This window comes from Perognathus longimembris, chromosome 16 (genome assembly GCF_023159225.1).
Source record: "Perognathus longimembris pacificus isolate PPM17 chromosome 16, ASM2315922v1, whole genome shotgun sequence".
NCBI lineage: Eukaryota > Metazoa > Chordata > Mammalia > Rodentia > Heteromyidae > Perognathus > Perognathus longimembris.
In genome coordinates this window covers 18,940,088-18,958,751 of record NC_063176.1, presented here as the reverse complement: position 1 = coordinate 18,958,751, position 18,664 = coordinate 18,940,088, and the positions used below count along the sequence as shown (strand labels likewise).

The 18,664-nt window shown below is 38.9% G+C and overlaps 1 pseudogene; it reads right to left on the bottom strand.

The window, feature by feature from the left end:
• Positions 1–15,448: 15,448 nt before the first annotated feature.
• On the bottom strand, positions 15,449–17,086 carry LOC125364480 (annotated as a pseudogene).
• Positions 17,087–18,664: the final 1,578 nt, after the last annotated feature.

Here is an 18,664-nt window from a genome sequence, read left to right as displayed (position 1 = left end):
ATTGTCACTAAGACACCTCTTTCAAAGGGATGGGGATGTCCAAATGGGGTGTGGAACATGTTTACTGAGGTCTTATAAAAAAGAAGTCTACATTCTAAGAATTGTCAGGTTGTATTGATACATTGTTAAGGCCATAGGGTATTTATAGCATATAGTTTAGTTACCCAAAGTGATGGGTGACATTTTACAAGGAAGGAGGAATGTGAAAGATTCTCCCCTAATGGTATCACAGATTGATTCTGTCGCATAAAGTGTAGTTTCTTCTCTAGTGTTTGATTGGAGGGTGTCAGTTTCTTTTCAATACTGTGATTTTGATTGGCTTGGTTGGTGACTACAAGAGTCATCATCCTAGGCACCTGTCACTACTTCTATTACATGCAACCCACTGACCCAGATAATCTGTCGTTGACACAATTGATTTCTCTATGAGACTCAGTCAGCATTTATTTTATTTTTGACATATACCTACAGAGGCCGACAGAAACCCAGTCCCTACATTTCGGTGTAAGAGAAACATAGATCTTTATAAAAAGGGGCTTACTTTGAAGCATGAATCCTGCTTAGAATGTTTCACTGGGGTACCCGAATTTTGTGATGTGTGTGAGTTTTGGTGGCTCTGTCACTGAAGACATAGATGTTTCATCATGAGAGACCTTTGGGAACAACGGCAACAACAACAGCAATAACAACAAAACAACCAACAGTACTACTAAAAATATCCATGAAGGAAAAAAGAGGCTCACATTGCACTTAGTTTTGTACTTTCCTTTAGATTGGTTCTTAACTATTGTTTCATGCTTCTTTTCTTCAGTCTCTCTTGGCATCCTTTCCCCCAAATACCAGAAAACATCTTTGTTGCAAAATAAGACATAAAACTCACATGCTTTAAATAGATGATTGACAGTTATTCATTGCTTTTCATATCTACCTCCATGCTAACTCATTAGAGAGAAAGGTTACATAATTTTTTTTCAAGGCATATAGATAATTAGCTGCCAGACTCAGAATTCAATCTCAATTGTTTATCTTGTAAATATATTGACATCTTTCTATGTGCTCTAAAATCTAATGATTTGACTTGATCGTGAATCATCTGATGAACTTTCCCGAGAAATGAGCAGTGAGAATAAACATGGAGGTCAGTGTGGAATTGCAGTGGTGGACTTTGCTTATTAAATTCACATATCTAAGCAAGTCAGATTCTTTCTCTTTTAATCTCATAAACTGAGGATTGTCAGCAAATATAATCCAGTATAGCTTATCCTTAAGACTTTCCATTGTTTTTCTAGTATGAGTATTAATGTTTAATTTTCATTTTTAGTTACCTAATAGTAATAAGCAAGGAAAGACCACATTTGCTAGAGAAATCATTTTGTTTTGATGCAGAACAATATAAGCTGTTTTACCGATCATAAACATGACTGCAAAGAAGGCTCTTGAAGCAAATAGCTTTTGTAAATGTCCTGATTCTATTAAATATCGTTTTCACTCCACAACAAGAAAGGAATGAGTGCAATGGTTTGGGAGAGGAGGCTGCACAGTTGGCTCTGTCAAGGCAAAACACTCCCAGGGCTCTGTGCTCTGACTTTTGCTATAGTGCCACCATGAAATATCTGGAGATCATTATTTACTAGAAATAAAGGAACAAGGCAGAAATCGATTACCACGACATGAGATTTATGTTTCCATTGCTCTCTATATACATCTCTATTTGTCCTAACTTCATGGAGAGGATATTTAATACATAATGGAAGGAGCCTGTTGCTTTTGATTTATTTTTTGTTTATTATTTTTGGCATTCCATAGAGAAATTCTGGAAATCAATACTGTCTGTATGTCTGAATACCCTGAGCATAGTGTAGGTTTAAAGGTTCTGAAGGGACAAAGGAACTTCCTCTACTTGCTGTGTTTTTAAAAATAATATATCAGATTATATCATTTGCTCATGCAAGGGAGCTGCCTTTCTTTATTTGTATGTTTCACGTGATGTATGTGACACAGACTAATCATAATCCAGACACAAACAATATTCTCTAGTATTTAACACTTTAAGACGATCTTCCCTCCTTTAGAGGCCAGGAAATGATTCTAGCTAACTCTCTTAAAACTTTATTAGAGAACAAGAGCTATGTGATTCACAAAGGCATAAACATAGAGATATGAACTTTTGTTTATTTTGGGTGAACAAGGGATATGTGGTGATGCAGAGAAGATGCGCTGTGTCATTAAAACTTTATGATTAAGCTTTATAATGAAACTTATAACATAATTAAACTTTATAATTAAGGATTTCAAAAGAAGGCAGGTAGAGCCTACCAACACTGATTTATTAAGATCAATCAAGCTAACAATTATACTTGAAAATAAAATACATGTTTTTCAATTGTAAGAATTTATGACAGTTGGAGACAAAACCAATGTGACAGAATGTGTACAAAGGAAATAAACATAACAAGACACTCAATGCTTCAAAATGCTAAAAGTCCATGGACAGTTGGAGCATGAATATCTTTAAGGACCTTGAAAACTCCAACATGTACTTAAAATACATTGTTGCTTTTAAAACACTGATATGGTTAAAAGAGGGTAGATCAAGGCTCAAGTTGCATACGATAAATCCTGGGCAGTAGTTGGGTCAATGATTGACATTGCAATTTTACAAATGGAGAAACAAATTCAGAAAGACCACTTAACATTATTACCAGAAACATGAAACACAGATTTCAAGGTGGGAATTAGCAATGGGAAGCAATAAATAAGTTTCCTTTTGAATTTGTTACAATTAAGATGCAGAGTAATAGACTTCTTGGTAAAACCCAAACTCAGGACCCATGATGGCTTTAGCAGATTTATGAACCAGAAGAAGAATTTTAGGCACAGTGTGGCTGTTAGTGAAATGGGCCTTTCTTAGCTTAGAGCCATATAAGAGGATTCTCATGGTGCAGACTTTCCTTTGGACCTAATCTGAGGTCCTCTTGTATTGAACATCTCTGCCCTGGCACACAAGGCCTTAATAATGTACTACTTATGAACAAACAAGATGAAGTAGTCTTGATTTTCAAACTAAGATTACTAGCAACTAAAGACATAAAGAGGGGGATAAAGAGAGTAGAAGTTACCATTTAAGCAAATGGATTTTGATCCTTTCAGAGCTATTTTTTCCTGTCTTAAATTTTGCCTACTTTATATCTTGTCTTTTATGACAAACACCTGTACTTATAAAAGGTAGGGAGAACTTCACTCAGAAATTTCCCAACATATCCTTTTCTAGCTATTATCTTTCTTTTTTTTTTTTTGGCCAGTCCTGAGGCTTGGACTCAGGGCCTGAGCACTTTTCTGGGCTTCTTTTTGCTCAAGGCTTTGCTCTGTTACTTGAGCCACAGCGCCACCTCTGGCCTTTTCTATATATGTGGTGCTGGGAAATTGAACCCAGGGCTTCATGTATATGAGGCATGCACTCTTGCCACTAGGCCATATTCCCAGCCCTCTAGTTATTATCTTTACCTGCTAGACGTCTAGTAATTTCTACTACCCAAGGACTGATCTTTGACAATATTTTTTGTACCAGTTCTGAAGCTTGAATTCAGGGCCTAAGTATTGTCTCCAAGCTTTTTGCTCAAAGCTAACAAAATACCAGTTGAACTAAAATCCTACTTCTGGCCTTTTCTGGTTAATTGAAGACAAGAGTCTCATGGATTTTCCTTCCTGGGCTGACTTCAAACATTGATCTTCAGACCTCAGCCTTCTGAGTATCTAGGTTACAGGCATGAGCCACGAGTGTCTGACAATATTGTTCTTTTTGTAGTATTTCAAGTTTTAGTTTTCAAATTTAATTTTCAAAAATTTAAAACCTTCAACTTGAATCTTTCTCTTCAGCTAAGGCATTTTTAGCTGAGAGATTTGCCTCATGTATAGCTGAAAGTTAGTTGGGACAATGATTATTGATTCTTCAGGAATATTTTATAGCTATACATTAAAAATAAACTCATCCTAAATTCTTCTCTCAGATAATGTCATCATGTCGCATACAGAAGTCCAAGGAATTTAGAAATCAAGAGAGATAATTTCCTATTTGAGTTTCCTCAGGGTATAGATATAAATGAAAAGGGATGGAGTAGACAGAGACAAAACCAAGAGGAAACAGCCCTAGTGGTGACATAGCAATTACTAAAGCTGGAGAAAGCAGAATGATTAGTGGTGTTAGAGAAACAGTGTACAATTAATGCTACAGAGAATTGAGGTGAATCACTGACTGACCTTAGGAGGTACACTTACCACTCCAGATCTATGATGGGTTGGTTTTGGAAAACTCCTCAGATATCAGAATCAGTTTGTGCTCAAGTCCCTCATGTAAAGTGACATTATTTGCATTATAGCCTATGCTATATGCACATTCTCCATCTGTGGAGGATCATAAACCATCTTTAGATTATTGAGAAACATGAATAGTTGTCACTCAGCATTGTTTAGAGGATAACGGCAAGAGCAAAGGCTGTAACTGTTCAGCAGAGATGCAGTTCTTCAAGTATTTTCTATCTGCGGTTGGTTGAGTCCACGAGTGAAGCCCCGGTGACACAGGGGGCAGTGAGTAACTGGTAACCTTCACAGGAACAGTGTGGGAAGGTGTAAGCTTACTTCAGATGCAAGCTAGAAGGTGACTGTTCTTGGAAAGGTAACTCCTATTTGATTTCGAGCCAACATTTTTAACCAAGCTATTTCTTCCCTAACTATGTTTTTCAGCATCCTCCAAAGTTAATGTACTTTTTTAGGGATAGACAGTCAAGCTACATTTTTGTCTATTAAGATTTAAGAAAGATAATCCTAGCGACTCAGGAGGGTGAAATCTGAGAATCACAGTTCAGAGTTAGCCTGGGAGGACAAATCTGGGAGAGCCTTATCTCTGAATAACCAGCAACAAGTCATGACATGGCTCAAGTGGTAATGTTATGGCAAAGGGCATAGTTTATTTTGGCAATTGTAAGGAAAATGTTGGGGTTTTGAAAATGCTTAGCTTTCCCCTAAAATCAAAGGGTGTCGATGAGCAGAAGTTTCTCCTTTCTCTGTGTCTTTCTCTAATGAGGGCAAGATGTTTTGTCTCCTATCTGTCCTTGAAGTTGTTTCCAATCTGTGTGCTCAGAGATACTCTTCATACGTTATGTTTTAAAATCATGAATAGCATCAAAACTTTACAGGCATCAAATACTAAGTATTTACGATATGATGTATGCTACTATATGCATATCAAGTGAGGTATTTTATTTGATTCCTTCAATGTTCCTGGAGGCAGGTTATTATTCCCATTTTATGGAGTAGAAAACTGAAGCTTTAGCTTACGCAGGCACTAGGTGGCAGAATAGGGGTTTGAATCCAGGTATCTGTAAGGATGAGATTCTTGATCTGAACCTCCTCTTGTATAATCAACCATGAATGCATTATTCTCTATGCTCTTAAATTGTGGTGCTTGACTTGTGATTATTCTGCCTTCAGATTTGTTACAACTATAAATTTAGGTGTAATAAGTAATTGTAAAGCTGTGCATGTCTTTCCATTAATCTTAATAAATGAGAGGCTTATTAGGACAATCTCAGATACTCTATTACTTTTTGAATGCCAAGCTAAGCTAAAAGTAAACGAATATTATGTGATATAGTAAGATGTTATGAAAGTCAAATTCCAAATTCAAAACAAATTACATTTTTTAAGAAACAAAATGAGTGACTACAAGCATTTTTCTTAGCAAGTATTTTCTTACCAAGTCTTTCCTTCCATTGTTAGATATTGTACCATATGTAAGGTTTTATTCAATAGTAAAGCTAGTGCTAAGTGTATAAGCAAATATCCTTCGATATACGTTGAAATAGAGTGCCATACACCATATTTCATTCTCAACATTAAAACAGAGAACCAGAGGTAGAGCTATGACTATATGACACAGTTCCATCATTTTGTAATCCTTGATTCAGATTCTCTCTCTCTCTCTCTCTCTCTCTCTCTCTCTCTCTCTCTCTCTCTCTGTGTGTGTGTGTGTGTGTGTGTGCCAGTTCTGGAGTTTTAACTCAGGGCCTGGACACTATCCCTTTTACACTCAAGGCTGGCATCCCACCACTTGAATCACAGCTCCATTTCTGGCTTTTTGGTGGTTAATTGGAGATAAGAATCTCACAGACTTTTTTCCCTGGGCTGCCTTTGAAGCTTGATCCTTAGATCTCAGCCTCCCGAGTAGCTAGGATTATAGGAGTGAGCCACTGGCATCTTGCCTGATTTAAATTTTCAATAGCAGAAGTTAAAATGTTTTAGAGAAAACTGATACTTTGGCAAATTGAATTAAAGGAAATAAGGAGTTTCTGAATTTACCCACTTTAAAAAACTATTCCCCATATGTGGCTTTGAGAAACAAAAGGTGTATTTGATAGAAAATAGAATATATGTCCATATAATAATGGTCCAGATGCTTGATTCACATTTGAAGACGCAGTAGGTAGACTAAGCTAACCAAGGAAAGGAAATATTTAGTGCAATTATGCCAAATACTTGCCTCTTATCTGTGCTGATTTTCTTCCTCCCTTGGTAGACACTGACTTCCACCTGCATGTCAGTTTGAAGAACCTGAGCATCCATTGCCCCTCCATATTGTAGCTTGGGCCTGAATGGGCCCTGAAGCTTCCTGGAATAACTGTAGAACATGTCAATGTGAAGAGCCTGAACAAAATGCAGTCTAAAATAATGAAGGTAGCCAGAGAGACTTCATTTGACCAGAGGTCAAGTTAAAGTTAGAATGCTTTAGCCATTGTGACACAAAGGAAATGTATTGAAGTGTGGCCAGTGTGTTTTGGGTTCCTGAACATGGTTAATGTGTTGTGTCCCTCATAAATGAGAGTAGCCACTTCTGAGAAATAAGGCCCACTCCCAGCAGATCTGTGCTTAAGACCATAAACTGCCCCTGTGACAAAGTACAGAAGTGCAGAGATTCCAGGAGAAGCGTCAATAACCCCTTTGGGCAGTGAAACTCTCATAAAGACCAGTAATCAGGAAGTAACAGGAAATACCTGAAGTTCCAGATGTCCTCTCAAGTTAAGGATGACTCGGTCGACACCCTCACGACCCAGATCATTTGTCTAAGCCAATCATTTCGAACCCCATAAGCTAGCCAATCACCTTCACCAGGCCTGTTCCCGCCATTGATTAGGCCAATCATTCTTAAGAATTATGTTATAACTTTCCTGTGATATGAAATGATTTGCTGCGAATTGCTATGCTGTTTTATGATTTTCCTGGGGTGTGACATGATTTGCTGTGTGATGAATGTTCCCCCAAATCCTATAATAACCCTGCTGAATGGAGGGTTGGGGCTCTCGATTCAGACCCGCTGCTTCGGTGATGATCCTGAGTCCAGGCTTGAGCTGAAATAAAGACTCTCGAGTGATTACATTGGCTTTCAGCTCCTTGGTGGTCTTTGGGGACCCTGAAATCTGGGAATAACAAGTTCTTCTTCGAACTGTGCAATCATCGTTTCAGAATATGCATTACGCTGGTGCCTGTGTCTTCTGATTACAATTCTAGTTACTTGAGAGACTGAGATTGGGAGGATCAAGGTTTAAGGCAAGTGCTGGGAAGAGAAGTTTATGAAATCCCATCTCAGCGGATAACTGGATAAAGTGGCTTTCATCTGTTATACTGACAACACAGGCAGATCACAAGCAGACACACACCCAGGCAGGAAATGAGACCTTATCTCAAAACTGGTCCATACAAGACCAAAGGGATGGTTCAATGCAAAAGCATCTGCCTTTCATGCACAAGGTCCCTAGTTCAAACTGTAGGACCCATTCAAATAAAATATGCCTTAAAGGAGTTTTTTGCAATTTAGTCACATACAATACATGAAAGCTTGTCCTGACTTTATACAGGGCCAGTAGATGTCTTCTGAATAAAAAAAAATCAGGATCTTTTATGAAATAGAATTTTCTTTTTTTAAATTTAACTTTATTGCTAAAGGGGTTACAGTTAAGAAATAGAATTTTCTATACAATGTTCTTTCGTTTATATTTTCCTTCATCAAATCCTTAAAGTCCTAACTATCACAGCAAACATTTTTCAATCTACAGTACAGTTCTTTTTTTTCAGGCAGTAAAGAGTTTATTGGGGGAGAACAAACTGCTGGCTGACACAAGATGGAGGCATGCGGGAGACAGAGGGGAAGGAAGAAGAGAAAAAGAAGTGGGGACAGGAGTTGAGCCAGATTACATAGGGAAAGGTGGGAGGCAGGACCACAGCAGATGTGGAAGTGATCTCAGAGCCTGGGGAACCTCTCACTGTCTGAGGAAGGCATGACCAGGGTGGTACAGGGTATGATCTTAGTGGATGAGGAAGTGACCTCAAAGTCTGGGGTCCTTTGCTGACTCACAGTCAGGTGACTGACAGTCAGGTGATCACTGGTTTCAGGCAGGTGAAGAAGCGGGGAGGGGGCTGTTGTCCCCAGCAGACCTAACATTCCAGGCTTTCGATAGTTATAAATGGGTGATGATCCTCTTTGGCTACTTCCTACTGGCCAGGGGCATCAACATTAGGGGTAGAAGGCAGAGTTGTTGTCTGGTCTAGGAAGAAGGCAGAAAGCAGCAACTCTTCTTTGGTAGTAAACATGTATTTGTATCCTTGGGTAAAATGGGAAAGAAATCTTACAAGTCAGGGGCTGTTAAAACTACCAGCTTTTTCCTTTGGCTTGTAGAGTCAGGTAACCTTAGAATTGCCTCAAGAGAGAATAACTGTGACTCCATCCACAGTCAGGTAGATGTAGGGAAAAGACAGTGTGCTAGATGTGCAGCTAGCAATGATAAAGGTGAGAAATCCAAGGTAGGCTTCCTCCAGCTCCCAGCAGTTTGATCTGAGGAAGGGCAGTTAAGGGAACAAATTAACCCTTAGAAAGGGAAGAGGGAGGAGGGGGTCCAGCAACTCTGTGTCCTCCCAGGTCTTCTGCACCAGCTGTAAGGTTGGCCACAAGGAAACCACCACATGATTCAGACAGAAAAAAGTTTATTGGGGGGAGAGCAAACTGCTGGCCTGCACAAGATGGACCAGGAAGAAGAACGGAAGAAGAGAGAAAAGAAGAAGGAGAAAAGAGAAAGAGAGCCAGTGCAGTTATTTTGAAAAAATATCTCATTTTCTGGGCAGAATCAGATCAACAATGGGACTCTGATAAGAACAAGGAGACTGGGTTCTGGTGTCCTCCCACACCAATCTTCTCCAAAGCAGCCAATCCACAGAGCCCTTGCTCTGATCATGACAGTGACAGTAGAGGGAAAGCCAGCTGAGCGAATGGCCTCTCCTCTTCGGTGGGGTTAAAATGATCTCCTGCTCATCAAGCTGCCAGTAGGTGTGAACAAACTCCTCAGTACAACAGTCCTTTCCCAGTCTGTGCCGCACATGGGTATTTTCAGGCCACAGAAGCGCTAAACACACCAGAACTCACTCCAACATTTATCAATAACAATTTATAGGTGATAGATAGCCTTCTGGAAAGGAACAGGAATCCACTGAAGCCTAGCCATGCAGCCTCTGCAAATGCTCACCCTAGGCCTGGGATCAATGTCATCAGAGAAATTTATGGGAATGCCACAAAACCCGCGGAGATTCAGTGGCATTCTCTTCAACCTTTCTTGGATCCCATCAATTACTGTTTAATAAGGGCTTTTCTGTCACTAGAAATGTCCCACTCAGTGAAGCTTTTATTATGCCACTTTTGCTCTCAGGGTGCACACTGCAGCTCACCTGGAGAAAGCCGTTGCTGGGGTTCCAGCCTCTCTGAAAAGAAGTCTCAGTCACTTGGGGAAAATAGATGTCACTTCCATAATGGACTCATACGATATAGAGATACAAGGACATGAACTTAGAACAGTGTGCTTAGGTGATAGACTCATTGTGTTTGAATGTCATAGAGTATACTTAAATGAACTAAGACCATTGCTATGTCATAGGTGATAGAGTTATGGAATCACCATTGTGTGTGTGGCTCATCACTGACCAAACCACAGTGTCACAGCACACAATTAATTGTCTGTTCATTCCTATTCACATTCATAAGTTCAAGAATGCTTGTCTCTGTACATGTACTACCCACAATATATGTATACATGGATTTCCATAAACTTTAGGTATTTGTAGGTGGAAGGTGCTATGCTAGAAATGTTCCATCTTAGGAAGGGGACATCTTAACTTGTCATGCCTTTTCTCAGGATGAATAATGATTGATTTCCTTTATGTGATCATAACAGATTTAGAGCCATTATGGACTTCAGACAGAAGCAAAGCTATGTACTTCTTTTTTTTTTTCAAATTTTTATTATCAAACTGATGTACAGAGAGGTTACAGTTTCATACGTTAGGCATTGGATACATTTCTTGTACTGTTTGTTACCTCCTCCCTCATACAAGCTTATGTACTTCTAAGACGTAGGTCATATCTTTGACTTAGAAACAGGTCTCAGAATTTACCAAGCAGGCTTCTGGGGTAAAATTTGTCTAAGAAGGAAATTTAGATGGGAAAAAATTTGAAGTCCATCTATTCTTTACTCTTCTTAAATGACTTTACTGTAAGTTACTCTACTATGGGTAAAGTTTACTTTTCACCATTATTAATTGCAAGAATAAATTTAAGACTATAAAATCCTTATTAAAATACCATTGGTGAAACCAACCTAAGGACCTGTATTAATTTCCTAGGACTGCCTTAACAAACTACCATGCCTGGGGCAACTTAAAACAACAGAAATGTATTCTTTCTTAGCTCTGGGGGCTGGAGGTCCGAAATCAAGGCATTGTCCACAGTCTCTCTAAAAACTCCAGGGGAGAATATACCTTATGTATGTTTCTTAGGTAAGAGTATGCCACACAATCCTAGGTGCTCCTTGGCTTGTAGATGCATCAATTCAATTTTAGTGTTTGTTACCATAGGGCATTTTCTCTGTTTGGTTCCTCTTCTTATGACACAGCTTATATCAGAATGAGGGCTCAGTCTACTCTAGTACAGCCTGTCTTAATAAATTACATCTTTAGGTGCCAGGATAGAATACTTGTATAGTTCAAGTCCTGGTATCAATCTCCAGCCCTCTAGATAAATGAGAATATATATACACACACACGTATAGTCACATAATTATATATAATATAAAATAATGTTTTATATATATATATAATTATACCATCAGTGATTCTATTTCTAAATAGGCCTTAAAAAGGCACAAATTTTGAGGGGTGCAGTCATTCACTGAAATACTTGGTACCACTTAGAAGAACATAGACAAAGTACACATTGGGTAACAAGGGTAGGGGAATAGAAAATGTTCAGAATATCGATGTCCAGGAGTAGTCACTAGCCACTGCAGCTATGTAAATCTGAATGAGATGAAGTTAAGATTCCTAGAGAAGATGCTGAATCTGGAACATTGTAGGCTGACTGAAAAACAGAAGTTTCTAAAATTAGCCAGAAAAAAGGACTAGAGATGTAGCTCAAATGGTACAGCCCCAGCTTAGTAAGTGTAAGGCTCTGAGTTCAACTTCCTTTTTACCTTCTGAATCTTTGTACAAGGTTTCTTAACGAGCAGATGATATTGCCTTCCTGATTCTGATGATGTCATCATCTCTTACCTTTTACTGGACTAGTTGGTGAAATGTCTTTAATCATGTTGAAAACCTGCATTTTCATTATTATATATTTTATTTATATGTATTATTATATATAGACTTGAATATATAGAGACTCAAATAGTAGAATTCTCTAGAAAGACTAATTCAAAGCCTAACAAAATAAGTACCAGGAAATGGGTACTGGCAAGAAGGGAGGGTAGGGAAAAGGGTAGGAAAATAAAGAGGGGAAGCGGGGAGAATGCAGGCAAGAATCATTATAAATACCATAAAATTGAGAAAATAAGGGAAGGGAAGGGCTCAAGGGGGTTAACAATGTTGAAGGATGACCTAGGTCATGTTGTATGTACAAACTGCTTTGTTAGGTGGCAAAAATTCAATACATAACCTAAAATTTAAGAAAAGTGAGGGAAGGGGTGGGTTGAGAAAGGTGGGTGAGAGTGTTGAAAGGAGGGGCATTGATCAAGACATACTATATTCATAAAGTGCTTTGGTGAGTGGCAACTCCATTGTATAATTACTTAAAGATAACATAGATATGCAAAAAATTAAAAAATATACTTTCAAATAATTTGTTTTGGAAGAGCATAAAATGAAAGGACATGTTCAGTAAATCACAGACAGTAGTAACTCATAGTAAACCTAGTGAAAGAATGTATTGACTGAGGGAACATAAAGAAGTATGTTGTGAATTTTCCCTGAAAAAGCAGATGGAAAAAGATAAAGCCAGAAATAGTCAAGTGGAGAAAAGTGTATTTTTTAGGTGAGAACAGTTCTGTAGCTTTTACAGTTGATGAAACATAGGTCATTTATCCAAACGATAGGAAGCCAGGATACAGTAAAGGCCCCACACACCTGTGTTCACTGTTTATCAACAGCTCTTAGCCAAGCTATGAAAACAGCCCAGGTGAGCACAGTAAGAAAAATGTGATATATGATGTGACATGTGATATATGTGTATGTGTACAACATAAAATGAAATTTTATTCAATTACAACCAAGGATGATTTTTTTTCATCTGTAAAGAAATGGAAGGATCCATGGACTATCATTTTGGGTAAAGGCAGCCATGTTCAAAGGGCAAAAGGTCACATATTTTCTCTCATATGGTCTAGCATCCAGAGATGCTAGACATATTCAGCAAATCACAAACAGTAGTAGTTCATGGTAATCTCAGTGAAAGAATGTATTCATTAGGGGACTATTATGTCATAAATTCCCCTGAAAAAGCATTCTTGGAAAAGGATAAAGCCAAAAGTACTCAAGTAAAGAAAACACTTTTTAAAATAAGAGAATAGTTCTGAAAAGAGAACCAAAGGATATATACTTTAATATATATATATATTATACATTGGTATCTTTATATGTTATTTATTTTCTGTATTATATAATATATATTAAAGTACAGCATGTGACTCAGAGATATTGGGGTGAGGCCCCTTCTAACAATTAGTATTCACTTTAACAAAAATGAGTATGAGGAAGTGAAAGAGGGTGAGTAGGGTCAAAATGCTTGATGCTCACATGTGAAATGAACAAGATTGACAGGAGAAGGAGAGCAATGGAGGGGGAGACCGAGGTCCAGAAGCATCACCTGTGCTTCGGGCATATTCGGATGAACCCTCCCTGGTACAACTAAAGCAAAGAGAACACAGGGCAAGTGTGAACACAGAGAAAACAGGGCATGGACGGGGCGTGAGGAGAAACCTTCATCCAGTGATTCTGCTTCATTTGGGGAAGATGGTGGACACTATTGGTTGACTAAGGAAATTCATGGCAACTAAGATTTCATCTTTCTGGGAAAGTTGAAGCCATTGGTTGAAAGAAGAGAAAAACTCAAAGAGCTATTTTCTTGTGTACTCTTATTTTCTCTCACTGCTGTTCCAGAGGTAATGCTGTTCCAGGGTATGTGTGGTTATGTCTTTCTTGTGGAAGATTTTTGAAGAAATTAGGATACATTGGTGTTGCTTGACATCTGGGACCCCCCCCCCACCTTTTTAAATTCATTTTTCTGTATGTGCTTGGCCAATCCCATACTAAGTGTCAAAGCACATTTAGAGATCATTGAGTTAGAATTTCTTTTCTTTTTCCTTGTCATACTCCTCAGAAAGTACCATGATCCTTTTCCATTTGGGAGTTATTTTTAATCATCATAAAGAAGGGGTGACATGGATCAGTATATATTGTATTCATGAACTACTTGTTAAATGGCAACTCCTTTGTACTATGTAAAGATAATAATAACAAGTATTTAGAATATTAAAAAGGCAAAAATAGTAATAAATCTACGAACATGGTGTGTATGGTTCCTGCACTGTTGACAGATATGCAGTAGGTTTCTTTGATGCAATTGCAGAGATTCAGGCTCTTGGGGTCCTTGGAAGTCTACCTGTGCAGGGTGATTGCTGTCATGCAGATGTGCATTGACGCTGTCCTAAGACTCCCCTTCAGTGTGGGCATCGCTTTCCCTCACCACTCAGTCCATCCCTCTGCCCTGGAGAACAGGTCCTTGTGGAACTGGATGCTGAGTTGTCTTGCCATTCTTCCAGCCCTTGGCAATGCCTCCCAGGGTGCGTGGCTCCTAGTGGACCACTCTGGAAGCCCTTATTCTTTTGCATGTGTATTCGCCTTTAGAAACTCTTCTGGATTTCAGGCCTTTCTGGATCAAGCCAGTCCTCCTTCCCTTCCTCTTTCCTTCTTTAAACTTCCTTCTAGACTAGGTAGAAATCCTATCTCCTTGGAAAGTATATTAAATTTCATCCATTCAGTGTGAGTTTACTTAAATGGCAATTGATATCCTATACTATTTGCTTATTTATGTCCTGTAGGAAATGTAAAGTTTTTGTGTGTGTGCCAGTCCTGGGGCTTGAACTCAGGGCCTGGGAACTCTCTCTGAGCTTCTTTTGCTCAAGGCTAGTGCCCTGCCACTTGAGCCACAGACCACAGTGCCACTTCCAGCTTGTGTTTGTTGTTTTAGTGCTGATAAGAATCTCACAGCTTTTCCTTCCCCTGGCTAATGCTTTGAACTGTGATCCTCAGATCTCAGCCTCCGAGTAGTTAGACTTACATGTGAGCTATTGGCTCTCAGCTGAAAATGTAACTATTCTTACTCTGTGTATTATTTTAGAAATATATTCATGTATGAGATCCATGTTAGAATTATGAACTGTATTGGAACATATGGTGTAGCCCCATGCAACATATGTCTAATAAATCTTCACATTAATTACAATGGCCAGATCTCAGCTATTACCTTTAAAATATCCCTTGCTTCCTATGTATACAAAGAGACACACAAACATAGACCATCGCAGACATCTGGTACATATAGATACATACCCTGTGTGCACACTATGCACACAAACACACATAGGAGAGAGGAAAACATGGATAAGGAAGACCTAATCCAAGAAGTTATTGTTAGTAAGAACACATTCATCTATCAGTAGACAGTTTAGTAAGTTATTTCTAAAATGTAAAAAATAAATCAGCTCTTGCTGTGTGCTGGTGACTCACACCTGCTATCCTCGGTACTTAGGAGGCTGAAATCTGAGGATCATGGTTCAAAGACAGCCTGGGAAGGATAATCCTAGACTCCTTTTTGTTTGTTTGTTTGTTTAAGAAAAGTTTTACTAATATGTATTTCAGCAAAGTTAGTTATTGCAACAGGTTTTAGAGGCAGACAGACAGACTATTACAGGCTATAAAGTAACAAATGAGTTTTATACAATTAAATATTACACAGTCACATGGGATATATTAACTATCAGACTCAGAAATTAAATTTGTAAGACTAAATCCAGTATTAGCACCTACATTATCTTTGAAAGTTGGAACTTTGAAACTGCTTCATTCTCTAATATACTCTTTAACTTTCTCCCAAATACAGTGCTCTCAAATCCTGAACAAAAGAGGACATAAGAATCTCCAATACTAAGAACGTAGAGACAGAACTAGAAATCTTGACTGAAGACTTGAAAGTTTCACATGGAAATCAGTTAGCTCACTTTACTTGAACCAAACTTAAAGTTTCTGTGTACTGAATACTGTATATGAGGAGAATATGGATCAGAAAGTTTGTGAGTAGGATTAAAAAATAGCAATATACAGTATTATCCCTATCAAACTTTTTCTCATAAGTTATATTTATAACAAAACTATAATTAAAGTATTTATTGTACCGTGTATTACACATTCGGGAACAAAGCAGGGACATCTATGTATTTGACAGCTTGGCATCCATTTCATTGTGCTTACTTATTTGTGTAAAGGAACAAGCAACACATACCACATCTTCCCAACATCCAAAGGTAATGCAAATCAACCTAAATCTCCCAAGAAAAGAATGAACATTGCATTAAATACTGATTTAATTAGCAAGAACTGCTGTAATAAAACAAACAATATTATACTTTTTTTCTTTTTTCATTGAGCCTCGGCTTGAGAAACTGAACTGCAGAAATAAATCTTAAGATTTGAATCATGGCAGAAATGGTAGTTCTCTGAAATCTGGGAGATGCATTGGCAAAACCACAGGCATAATACACCCCTCACCTAGAGAAAAGCTTTTCATCAATCTGAATTTTGGCTACGATATGACTTCTTGTAGTTTAAACCTACCAGGGAAACTGGCTCAAGGAATGAAGAGAACCAATGGAAATTTCTTACCTGGTAGCAGATGAGAAACAAACTTTGCATTAGGCCCTCTAACTGCAAACTTTATTAAATGACTATGGATTTAAAAAGTGAACTGCTTCATTGTCTTTTCTCAGAAGCTAATCAAAAGATTACAGAATCCTACACAATTTGGAGCCACACAGTGGATGCTGAGCGAGGAGAAGTCACTCCAGGGGTGGAATTTAGAAAGTCAGTCCTTGGGGTAGGTGGCACCATGGCTCTGGCAGCAGATACAAAGGAATGACGCTCTGGAGAGGAGGTAGGGACACTGTGATCGCCCGAGGACAGAGGAGGGGTCCAGCCGGAAGTGGGATCTTTAATTCTATGGCTTATCTTCCAGTGCTCAAACCTCTGTCTTCATAAATGGTAATTTCACTAACTCGAAGTCCTCCCTCAATGGGGTCTGTCAGAAGGAGGCCTTGGGGAGCATATATCTTCTCATTCTGTTCTTGAATATATTTGGAGACTTTCTTCAGAACCTTCTCATGATGGGTTTCCATGCACAAGAAGATGGTATACGCTGTTAAACAAGGCAAACAGCCTTCAAGATATGACTGGCCCGCAAGCTTCTCTGCTTCTGCATAAAGATTAGAGTTCGAACTGTTTCTTCAAACTGCTGCCTATCAATCCGGTTCTCCAGCTCCGCGGGGAACTTGGTCTGGAACGGGCAGCGAGTGCCACTACTGTAGTCGCGCTGGATGAACACCTTCCCGGACACCGGTGCCTGCTGCGGCCTCATGGCCAGGACAGGACCGCCGCCCCGCCTCTTCTGACTCCAGCTGCTGTCGCGCCGCGCTCGCCATCCAATCCTAGACTCTTATCTCCATTAAGCAACAAAATAAGCAAAATGCCAAAAGTACACATGTGGCTTAAGTGGTAGAGCACCTCCTTGGGTAAAAAAGCCAAGTAAGATCAGAAGGCTCTGAGTTTAAGCCCCAATGGAAAAAAATTATACTAAGTAAAGTGAGCCAGACCCAAAGAAACATGGACTCTTTGGTTTCCCTCATAGGGAATAGTTAGCACAGGTTTAGGAAAGTCACAGCAGAGGATCACAAGAGCCCAATAGCTATGCCTCTATGAACGCAAAAGATGATGCTAAGTGAAATAAACTCCATGTTATGGAAGCGACAGTTATATCACTGTTGTAATTACTTTCAACATGCCATGTGAAACTGTAACTTCTTTTCTTGATGATCCTCTTGTATCCCCTTCCTGTGGTTGTCCCCGTGCTATCACTGTATCTCATCTGAGTACCCTGGATACTGTATATACTGGTATTAGAACTAGGGAAACAAAAGGGAGTATCAAAATCAAGAGACAAAGGATAAAAAGACAAGTGACTCCAAAAGCAATACTTACAAAACCATTTGGTGTAAACCAATTGAACAACTCATGGGGGGAGAGGAGGGGGAGGGGGGAATGAGGGAGGTGGTAACAAACAGTACAAGAAATGTACCCAAGGCCTAACGTATGAAACTGTAACCTCTCTGTACATCACTTTGACAATAAATAAGAAAAAAAATTAAAAATAGGAAAGTTGAATATTTAGACTGCTCTTACTTTGTACAAATGCACCGGCTGTTGCTTCACACACCTAGGCCAATAAATAACTGGAAGAAAGAATAAAGTAGCAATGGATTGCAAAAATAGTTCTTGGCTCACTTCTTTGACCGTGCTTTTTATTACCTATTTCCTCATTGCTTTGCTTTATATCTTTTTCCCCTCTTTTTATTCATTTTTCCACAGCAGAAAAACTACCCATGGCTACACGTCTGCACCTATTTCTTCAAGCCACTGTCTCGGTTCTATTCAGACATGAATTAAAGAACGAATTCTGGATGCATTCGGCTCCTATGAAGTCACTGATTAATATAATTAAAAGCCCCAGTTAATTGCATTGCTTTCCATTAGCTTTCATTGTAGACCTACCTTCCAAGGACTTGACTAGCCAATCCCACGGGAACTCTGGTCCCACGGTTATTCAAGTGTGATGCCTGCTTTCAAAACCGAACCTTTCATCAATCCCTTATTAATTAGCTAAATGCCGCATCGGATCATGCATTGCAGCCTGCCAGCTGGGCGCTAGCTTCGGGAGAGCAGAGCTCAGGGTCCTCTTGGCTCATCCTCCAGCCTGGTCATTGGTATTCCAGGACAAGTCAGCTTACTGTAATTTGAAATTGGTCTGCCATCCCATTAGGAATCTGCTCGATCAATACCAAGTGAATTAGAGTTTCAGTGATCTGATTAACTCCCCATTATTTTCTACCCTGGCTGATTTGGAATGCATGATGAGACAATATTCCAGTTTCTTTGCTTTATCCCAGTTTAAGTGAAATATAGACATCTAAGG